Source organism: Rana temporaria, chromosome 3 (genome assembly GCF_905171775.1).
Source record: "Rana temporaria chromosome 3, aRanTem1.1, whole genome shotgun sequence".
NCBI lineage: Eukaryota > Metazoa > Chordata > Amphibia > Anura > Ranidae > Rana > Rana temporaria.
In genome coordinates, this window is record NC_053491.1 from 198607307 (window position 1) to 198618772 (window position 11466).

The window sequence follows — 11466 nt, forward strand, 5'->3', positions numbered from 1 at the left end:
GGCATGTGCAGAACTTATCTCGGCGCAATCAGTGAGATAGGTAAAAGGCCAAGTGTACTTAGTTTGAGGATCGCCCTGTGTCTAAAAAGCACCACACACACACACTTCCCTTGCTAAAGTATATCCCATTGTTCCCCTTCCATGAGCAATTTGCTTCTGCTCTGTTTGTTTGTGTGTTGGTAAGTTGTGTTTGTGAGAAAAGTGTTTGAGGAGTTGGAGAGTCTAGTTGTTGTTTGTGTTTGAGAAGTGTATTTATTTAATTTGTTTGTTATTGTTTTTGCTGATTGTTTTTTGGTGTTTGTTTTTTGGTGTTTGTTTTTTGTTTGTTTGTTGGTGCGTGTTTCTTTTTGAATTACTATTAGCTGTGTCCTTGTGTGTTTAGATTTTCTTGATTTTTTTGTGGTATAGATTTTTGTCAGGTTTTTGGGTGTGTATTGTCGATTGTTTGTCGGGTGTGTTTGTTGTTGCTGGGTGGTGTATGAGATGCCCCCTAAACGCAGGAAGCTTAATTTCACCCTGGGAGAGAAGCAAATTCTTGCTCGGGGCATTGTGAAATATGGGCGATTTCTGCATGGCCCTGAGAGCCAGAACACCACCCCGGCCAGGAGGAGGCAGCTTCTTAAAAAGATAACGGACCAGATCAATGCGGCGGGGGGGGGGGAGACTAGGACCCCCGCTGGCATACAGAAAAAAATAAACGATCTGAGAAGCGTCGTCCGGACTAAGATGGCAAGGATCGACGCCCATACCAGGGGCACTGGAGGAGGGGGACCCTGCCCAGTCAGACTGACGGAGGAGGAATGGGCAGTGGCCCAGTGTTTCCACCCACAGCAGGTGGTGGGCCTGCCTGGCTATACGTCAGATGTTCCTAGGAGGACAGGTATGTTTTTTGGTTTATTCTCTGTTGATTAGCATGTGTGGGTGGGGGAAGGGAAGATGTGCCAAGTGTGTGGTTCCACAAACATGTGATTGTTTTGTGTCCTCCACAGATGGCCAGGAGGTTACACGCCAGGAGGTTCCACGCCAGGAGGTTGGAGGCCAGGAGGTTCCACGCCAGGAGGTTGGAGGCCAGGAGGTTGCAGGCCCATCGGGCCAGGCTGCAGCACCACCCCCAAGACAGGCAGATGATGAGTCCCAAGAAGGGCAGGATTCCCCAGGGGAGGGGATTGGCCAAACCTACACTCATGAGGAGGTTGAGGGGGAGGAGGTTGAGGTTGAGTGGGAGGAGGATGATGAGGGGGAGGAGGAGGAAAATATGCAGATTGGCCGGGAAGTCCTCCTGGCCACTGATATGATGACCTTTGAGTCTTCCCCTGAGACTACCCCTGAGGCTGGCACCAGTCAGGCCACCATCAGGGGTAGCCCCTCCCACTTCTCCCCCAACAGGCCTCCAGTCACCAGGGTCACTCTCTCCCCTCCTCCAGGCCCGCAAGACTCAGCGGCAGCCAGGGGGACAACCCAGGAGACCGTGGCTGTGGGCGAGCGAGTGTCGGCCAGTGTGGTGAAGGACAATGCCCGGCAGACCCGCATTCTTGGAAAAATTCTGGAAAAACTGACGCAGATGGAGCACAGCCATGGTGAAATGATGGAGGCACTCGGTGATGTGGCCACCAACTCAACGGCGGTCATAACATGTTTGAATGACATACAGACCGCCACAACGCGCGTGGCCCATGAGCTGAGTGCCCTGACCCAGGCTGTGCAGGACAATACAAGGTCTGGCCAGGCCAATGCGGCTGCCCTCACTGCCTGTCTCACTCGCATTGCAGGGGCCATGGAGGGCAGGCCAGCAGGGGCGGCTCCTCCTTCCCCAGCTCAACCCCCCCAGGAGGCTCCTCCTTCCCCAGCTCAACCCCCCCAGGAGGCTCCTCCTTCCCCAGCTCAACCCCCCCAGGAGGCTCCTCCTTCCCCAGCTCAACCCCCCCAGGAGGCTCCTCCTTCCCCAGCTCAACACCCCCCCAATGGACATCCTCCGCGACGGCGTGGCCGTGGCCGTGGCCGTGGCCGTGCCCCTGCTCGTGCCCGTGCCCCTGCCCGTGCCCCTGCCCAGCCAAGGCGTAGCAATCGCCGCCGCTAAAAAATTTGCTGGGATACTTGTTTTTTTTTGTTTATGCATTTTTTTTTTTTTTTAATTTTGTCTTCTGTACTTATGATTTGGTTTATGTGTGTGAATGATGTGTGAATGTGGGGGGGTGGCATTCCTAAGAAATTAAGGTTGTCACCCTCAGTTTTGGTGGAGAAGGGATCCCCAGGACCAGGGAGAAGGGCAATCCCAGGTTCCTGAATGGTGTATGAATGCACAGTGACATAATTGGAGCCGTGGCGTGGCGTTACTGCTCCCAAGTCCCAAGGGGGGGGGGGGGACTTGGATCTAATCCAATTCGATGTGCATGTGATGTGTCTGTGCAAGGAACCACAGTGGTGTGCATTCATGCATTATCATTGTGACTTTATTGATGTGCATTTACAGTGAAAAAATACATACTTATTGTGACATTAATCATGTGCATTTACAGTGAAAAAAAACATACTTATTGTGACATTAATCATGTACATTTACTGGGAAAAAATGCCTTCTGCAAGGCGTCTCCTAGCTGTTGTGCCCTCAGCAGACCGGGTAGAGTTGGTTGGGATAGTATTGCCTGGGTCAGGGGTCAGGTCATTACATAAGTCAATATGCAGTCCCCTTCTGAGGGCAAAGTTATGGAGTATGCAACATGCCCCAATTATTTGACACACAAAGTCAGGGGAATACAGCAGGGTACCCCCAGACTTATCCAGGCATCTGAAGCGGGACTTCAGAAGCCCAAAGGTTCGTTCAACCACTCCCCGGGTTCGTATGTGCGCCTGGTTGTAGCGTTGCTCTCCTGGGGTTTGGGGGTTCCTGAATGGGGTCATTAGATGAGGTCCCAAGGCATATCCAGAGTCACCTGTAAGGGAAAAGACAGGAGGATATTAGTCATGCATGTGCCCCTTGTGATGTCAGCATCATGGGGGGGACATACCTGACACACATGTCACTCACCAATCAGCCAGCTGTCTCCATACATGTTCTGGTCAAAATCTCTTGAGATCTGTGTCTGCCGGTAAATGTAACTATCATGGCAGGATCCAGGAAATTTAGCACAGACATGCCAGATGAGGCCATGGGCATCAACGATGACTTGCACATTAATGGAATGCCAGCCTTTACGATTCCGGAACATGTGCTCAGTATCATGGGGTGGTTGTAGTGCCACATGGGTACAATCAATGGCCCCGATGGTGCGTGGAAATCTGGCAAGGTTGTAAAAGTCGGTCATTGACTTTAAACGCTGATCCTCCTGGGTGGGTTTCTGAAACTGATTTCCCATGCGCAGCAGGATTGCAGGGACCACTTGGTGCACACACCTGCTGATGGAGGATTGTGCCATCCCAGCCACGCCTCCACTTGTGCGTTGGAATGAGCCAGTGGCCAGAAAATGCAAAGTGGCCAGTACTTTGGTGAGTGGCTGCAGGGCATGGGAGCGTTGGGTTGGGCTGGTAATATCATCCTGAAGTATTGATGTTAATTCCAGGATGGCCTCACGGGTAAATCTGTAGGTGCGGTAAACTTCACAAGCAGGCATGCCAAACAAATCTTGCCGTGGGCGGTAGACCCTCTCCTGTGCCCTCATCCTCCTCCTCTGTGCCCTCCTCCTTCTTTGTGTCTCTATATCAACTAATGCAGCTAGTATCATTGCTGGTCCTGGCATTTTGGCAGAGAGATTTCAGTCCTGAACGTTTGTGTGCTGAGCTCTTCCTGAATGGTGTTGCTTCAGCAGACATTCAGACGGCATGTGTAAAATTAGGGCTGCTTTTATAATGTGTAAAATCCCACCAAAAAACTAACAGGTGCGCACAGGGCGTAATCTACGGCGCACACACTTAATTCTGTGGATCGCCCTATCTCCCTCATTTGCATCTTTGCCTATCAAATAAAGCGGCGTGCCTAGCGTAATTTGCGCACGAGAATGCGCCGGCGTAATATTTTTAGGTAGGACGGAAAAGCCCGAATTTCAGGCGCTTCTCGTTTTGAGGATCGGGCGCAAAGATACACACCGTGTAAATTTAGAAAAATCGAGTTAAGTCGGCGTATCTCTTTTGTGGATCTGGCCCTTAGAGCTTTGCACCTTCTCACCTCAGATCACCTCAATTCCTGCACCTTCATATCTCAGACCAGCCCCAATTCCTGCACTCTCCCACCTCAGATCAGACCCAATTTCTACACCTTCACATCCCAGATCAGACTAAATTTCTGCAGCTTTAAATCTCCTGTCAGCTCAATTCCTGATCCTTCAAACATCGGATCAGCCCCAATTCTTATACCATCCAAACTCAGATCAGACCCAACACCGGCATCTTCACACCTCAAATCAGCCCCAGTTCCTGCACATTCACACCTCATATCACCCCAATTCCTGCACCTCCAAACCTCAGATTAGCCCCAATTCCTGCACCATCATGCATCAGATCAGCCCCAACTTCTGCACCCTCACACCTCAAATCAGCCCCGAATCCTGCCTCTTCAAACCCTAATTCAGCTCCATATCCTGCACCATCACACCTCAGAGCAGCGCCAACTCCTACACCTTCTTACTTTATATCAACCCCAATTCCTGTACCATCCAGCTCAGATCAGAACCAATTTTTGCACCTTAAAATCTCAAAAAAGCCCAATTCCTGCACCTTTACACCACAAATCACATAAATTCCTACACCTTCCCACCTCTGATCAGTACCAAATCCTGCACCATGAAACCTCAGGTCAGCCCAGTTCTTGCACCTTCACACCACACATCACCCCAATTCCTACAGCTTTCCATCCCAGATCAGTCCCAATGTTAGCGCCGGTGCCACTGTGGTGCTCTGTGCTGATTGCTGCATTTCCTGTTTCCACCAGCAGGTGTCTCCCAGAGGCCAATAAGCACCAATAATCAGTTCTAAACGGTCTCAGCTGCTAACAGGAATTCTGCTCCCATTAGCACACGGGTGCAGTGTTTTGTCTGCTCCTGCCTTGTACATTGTTTGCCGTACTGCTGCCAGACTCGGTTGCCATTTATCTTGCCCTAGCCTTGCACCCAGTATCCTGCTTCAAGTTGCATAGTTTGCGGCAGGGTAAACGCTCTGTTGCTGAGTACGCAGCTGAATTCGCACATTGGATCACAGATACCACTTGAAACACACTGAAGTCAGGGTACTTGTATGGCTCAAGGACTTCAGTGTTAAGCCTTCAGGTTGCCTTCAGAATTCCAGAAGTGGGATGGATGCTGCATTAAAGAATTGTAAGCTCTGAGTGTTGCATCTCCCCAGGTATCTGACCAGCAGGGAACCCAGAACCCTTTCGGACCCCAGCAACAGGATACTGGGTGCAGGGCAGGAGAAAGATACATGGCAACAGAGTCTGGCAGCAGCATGGCAAACAAAGTACAAGGCAGGAGCAGCCAAAACACCTGAGATCAGACTCAGATTAGATCAGAATTTCTACACCTTTGGATCTCAAATAAGCCCAATTCTTGCACCTTCACACCTCAGATCAGTCCAAATTCATGCACCATCAGACCTTAGTTTAGCCTAAATTCTTGCACTTTCACACCTCAGATAAGATCTGCAGTCAGAGCTTGGAAATACAGTTTATACATACCATGTTCTTGTTATTGAAATGAATATGTAACCATTTAAAGGATAAGTTCATCTTTGGGAACATGTAACATGTTCCCAATGCTGCAGCCACTGCCCCCCCCCCCCCGGCTTGGCACCTGCCAAAGTTTACAGATTCTTCACAGTCTCTGGTTGGTGAGAACACTGCACCGGTACTTGCTTCAGCTACTCACTGTGGTCACTGGTAATAAGGTGGTTGGTCCCTTAGCGGCGACAGCTTCCCCTCTACCTCCGGCCATGACAGGTTCTCCGTCCAGCAGAAACTTCACTTCTGGTTGGACCGCAAGCCGCAGTCCCAACCCTACACTGCTCTCTTGCTTCTGGATAGGCCCTTGGACAGCCTAGCAGTCAGATGTACCCGGAATAGGCCCAAACTCCGGCCTAGCAGCCAAGGCAGCTCAACACTCGTCCACCCAGACAGCCATCCAGGTGACACAGACAGTGATCACCTGACTCCATCAAAATATATAGGTTCTCCCAACAGGCTAAGGGGTACCCAATATACTCCTAATCTGTCCTTGCATAAGCCTTATCTTATGTCACCAGGTACCTGGCCACCCAGCGACAGAAGAGAGAAGTGCAACAATTCCAGATTTATGCCACATACACACGATCGGACATTCCAACAACAAAACGGATGTTCGCTCAAACTTGTCTTTCATACACACAGTCACACAAATGTTGTTGGAAATTCCGAAGGTGAAGAACGCGGTCACGTACAACGATATGAAGAGCCGAGAAAAATTAAGTTCAGCGATTCCGAGCATGCGTCAAATTTGATTCCGAGCATGCGTAGAATTTTTGTGCGTTAAATTGTGTACACACAGTCGGATTTTCCGACAAAAACTTTTGTTGTCAGAAAATTTGAGAACCAGCTCTCAAATTTCCAACAGAAAATGTCCGATGGAGCAAACACACGGTCGGATTTTCCAACAACAAGCTCACATCGAACATTTGTTGTTGGAAATTCCGACTGTGTGTACGCGACATTAGGGTGAAATCAATTGATCCGTAACAGGTGGCCAAGGCAACTTTACCTGGCAGGTAAATTTAGGAGCAACCCTGCCTAAACATCAGGGTGCAACAGGCGTTTGACGAGCTTTCTTGATGCTTTTTTAACGCTTCAAAAAGACATGTCAAAAATGCTATATCCACATTAATGAACATTGCTTCATTCCTCAAAATCAACACACATGAGAACGAGACCATAAAAGTATATCTGAAAAGGGGGGGGATTTAAATTTACAATCTGGGAATATATAGTATAGGGATTTGAAGGTGTTGTTAAAATATAATTAGAAGAAAAACTTTGTTTTAGTTTTGGATAGACTGGAGCATAGGCATCGGCTGTCATTTTTTCAGAGGGGGGCGCTTCGACCACTAGCGGGGGTTAAAAGCGCCCCCCCATGTTAAAATGTAAAAACACCCCACTGTGCCCCCTGCATCTTTCAATATCTCTTTGTCACTACTGTGTACGCCCTTTTCACAACTGCACCTCGGGACCCCTTTACATTAAATAGCACCTCACAGCTCTGGACCCCTTTACATTTCACAGCACCCCACAGCTCTGGACCCCTTTACATTACACAGCACCCTGCATCACTGGCCCCCTTTACATTACACAGCATCCTGCACCACTGGACCCCTTTACATTACAAAGCACCCTGCATCACTGGACCCCTTTACATTACACAGCACCCCTTTCCCTTGACTGAAACACTACACTATATTTACAGTATATTTATTTCAGGTCTAAAAGAGGAACCTTTTGGAATGAGGGACAAATAGATTTGATTCCAGAAGAGGGACAGGCACTCTAAATAAGGGAGAACTTGAAACTATGCCGTAGGCTACAACTCTGTTGTGTTTGCTCTGCGTTTCCAGACTTGCTAAAAACACATCAGAAAATAGTCTAGTGTTACCTGTGGCAACAGATGTTGGAACAAACAAAGCACAGGCCTTGTAAACAATATCAAACGGCGCTCCCCTCCCCCTGTCCTCTGGCGCTCGTATCGTATGTCACGGAAGTGGGTCTGTGTGCAAGGTCCCGCCCCCCTAGTTCGGCTTGTGTGATAGGCGGAACACTAGAAGACTATCAGATGAGCCGAACTAGGGGGGCAGGACCTTGCACACAGACCCAGCTCCATGACATACAATATGAACGCCGGAGTACAGAACGAGGGGAGCGTTGCAGTCACCGCTTAAAGCGCCCCCATGGTCAGTTCGGACCTGCTCCTGGCTCTCCCTGGTCGATTCCAGGGGGGGCAAACGACCCCCCTTGCCCTATGGAGCGGACGCCCATGGACTGGAGAGAGATTAGCATGTCAGGTTTTTATTGCAGTCTTTGTCCAGAATCGCCCTCCCTATTTGTCCTGATGGTCATTAACAACAAAAATTAAAGTAGAGCAAAATACCGAATTTTGGGTTTCTAACAGAACTGAAATAGAGGGTAAATCTTCCAATGGGGACACTAGTTCTGGTGACCCAGATTTCTGGCACTTTGGAGGGATTACGGCTCACTTCCTGTTGTGGCAAAGGGTCAGGAAGTGAAGGGGAATATCCCCAAAGATGACACTGATGGCAAGCAAAATGGACAGGGGCTATAACCCTCCCTTACTCTATCAAAAATGAAAAAATAAGGTTTCTTCTTTAGTTCTACTGTAACTGCAGATGACAAATTATAAAAGTATGAACATGACTGGTTTCTACAAGTAAAGTCTTCTTTTGAAATATTTAAAAAAACAACCTATTTAGACCTAGAAGTAAGAGGTGCATATGTTCCTCAGCCCTTTGCCGTTAAAAGCTTTTTGTTTCTGAAGTGCTGAAGGCACTTGGCTTATGATTCAAATATCTAATTGAGGATTGCATCAAGATTTGATGTTTTTTAACTCTAAACTCTGTCTCTTTATTTCTTATGGAACTAATGTTCTGAGAAGCTGGATGGCCTCAGGTGGAGTATTACAGATGGCGCTGTTTTGATTTGGAAGATCTGGTTTTGGCACAACTAAACTTGAACTGTCCCATATTGAGTCTGATTCTTTCTGACACTGGAGAAAAGCAAAATACATTAGCCTGGCAGACATCAGATTAACCACACATCGCTGGAAAAGCATCTTGTTAAACTGTAAAAGAAACTATGTGGAATTATATGGAGGCTAATAACTGGACTTTGGACATTTTGCAGTTAAATATTAAATTCTTGATGGACACATGAATTTGCAGAGTAAAAACCGTCCTTCCTCTTAGCAATAGCACAATGAAATGATTATACGCAATATAGTAAATTAAAGTGGAGGTTCACCCAAAAAATAAATTTTTAACATTACATTCAGCCGAGTTGTCCTAATGACAATCGGCTGTTTTTTTTTTTCCGTACATACCGACTTTCACCACCGCTTCCGGGTATGTCTTCTGCGGGACTGGGCGTTCCTATCTGATTGACAGGCTTCCGACAGTCGCATACTGCGCGTCAAGAGTTGCCGAAAGAAGCCGAACGAAGGTGCGCAGGCGCCGTATAGAGCCGCACCGACGTTCGGCTTCTTTCGGCAACTCGTGACGCGTAGTATGCAACGGTCGGAAGCCTGTCAATCAGATAGGAACGCCCAGTCCCGAAGAAGACATACCCGGAAGCGGCGGTGAAAGTCGGTATGTACGGAAAAAAAAAACCAGCCGATTGTCATTAGGACAACTCGGCTGAATGTAATGTTAAAAATTTATTTTTGGGTGAACCCCCGTTTTAAGGCCGAACTCTAGCCAGACATAAAAGAAACACATTAAGACAGCTCTGTAATTATTAATACTGTACATCATTAAATGTATTTTTATATGCACTTGACTTTTGTAATCCCTGTACAACAGAGCTGGAATGTGAGGAAGAAACAGATACATTCTAACGCTGACAAGAAGCTTACTGATAGGAAGAGAAAGCAGAAAGATGTGCTCGTCACTGTGCTGCTTCTCCTTTCACTATCCAGTCACAGGCTGAGGCAGGTTCACAACAACCCAACCTTATTTTTTGTTTACGTTTTTCGTTGAGTTTGCAAAGTGAGTGTTATGCCTCGTACACATGGCCGGACTTTTGCCCGTGCAAAAGTCCACCGTGAGTCAGTCGGAAGTCCGATGGAAAGAAAGAGAGCAGGATCTCTATCTAAGGTCCGTCGGACTTCCAACAAAAAAAGTCAAATGGAGGTTACACACGGCTGGACTTTCAGAGAATAATGCCGCTACACACGATCATTTTTCGGCATGAAAAAAAGTAAATTTTTCGGCATGTAAAAAAAACTTTGTTTTTTCCAACTTCATCATTAAAACAACGTTGCCCACACACCATAGTTTTAAAAAAATGCTCTAGCAAAGCGCGGTTACGTACAACGCGTACGACGGCACTATGAAGGGGAAGTTCCATGCGGATGACGCCACCCTTGGGGCTGCTTTAGCTGATTTCCTGTTAGTAAAAGACGATTCACGCTTTTCTGTCTGTTACAGCGTGATGAATGTGCTTACTCCATTACGAATGTTAGTTTTACCAGAACGAGCACTCCCGTCTCATAACTTGCTTCTGAGCATGCGCGGGTCTTTAACGTCGTTTTAGCCCACACACGATCATTTTTTACAACCCGAAAAACGGCATAGTTTAAAACGTTGTTAAAAAATGCAGCATGTTCGAATTTTTTTTTTCTCGTTTTTCAGAACCCGAAAAATAATGTGAAGCCCACACATGATCATTTTAAATTACATTTTTTTTAAACGTCGTTTTTTTTCATGCTGAAAAATGATCGTGTGTACGCGGCATAAAGCCTGTCTGACTTTTTTTCTCGGAAAGTCCTGCCGTGTGTACGAGGCATTAGTGAATAAAGTAAAGCTGGAATCTTTTTAAATAGCAAGTCCCAATCATGTGCTAGTAAAAATTCTATTTTTTTTAAATTTCCTTTACATCAGGGGTCTCCATACTTTTCAAGCAAAGGGCCAGTTTACGGTCTTTCAGACTTCAGGGGGGCCGGATCGGGTATAAAAAATGCCCCAGGGCCGAGCATCAGTAAGAATAAACATGACCACAGTGTTGGTGGGCAGTAAGAGGAGGAATATTACTCCATCATTGCTATTAGTCTAAGAAATAGTGCCCCATTGTTAGTGCCATTGGGAGGAATAGTGCCTCATATCATTGGAAGCAATACTGCCCCAAGGGCCGGATATAGGCTAGCAAAGGGCCACATCCGGCCCTCGGGCCACAGTTTGGAGACCCCTGCTTTACATGATTGGGTATTCAAAGTGGGTATAACTTCACCATATTCATTAATCCCTTAACACCACCTCCAGGTGAGCCTTTAGCCTAGGTTCACACTGCTGCGAATTCAAAATCGCGGTAAAATGCGCGATTTTACCGCGATTTCGCGGCCGCGATTTTGCCGCGATTTCGGCCGCAATTTAATGTAAATCGCGGCCCGAAATCGCAAAAAGTAGTACAGGAACTACTTTTTGAAATCGTAGATGCGGCGTCGCACTGATTAGGACAGTGCCATTGCCGACAATTGCTGCCGATTTGAGATGCGATTTGACATGTCAAATCGCATCTCAAATCGTTCCAAATCGTACCCAGTGTGAACCAGGGCTCAAGTAGAGTTTAATGGGTGTATGGCTTCTCTATCCATGTCTAGTGTAACCACTTTGATTTGCTCTTACAGCTGTCACATTGGATTGGAATCCTGTCCCCATGGCTCCCGATCAGAAGCTTTGACCTAGGACTGTAGGTGACCTTAGGCCGCTGTTGACGCATATGTGCAGCATCTG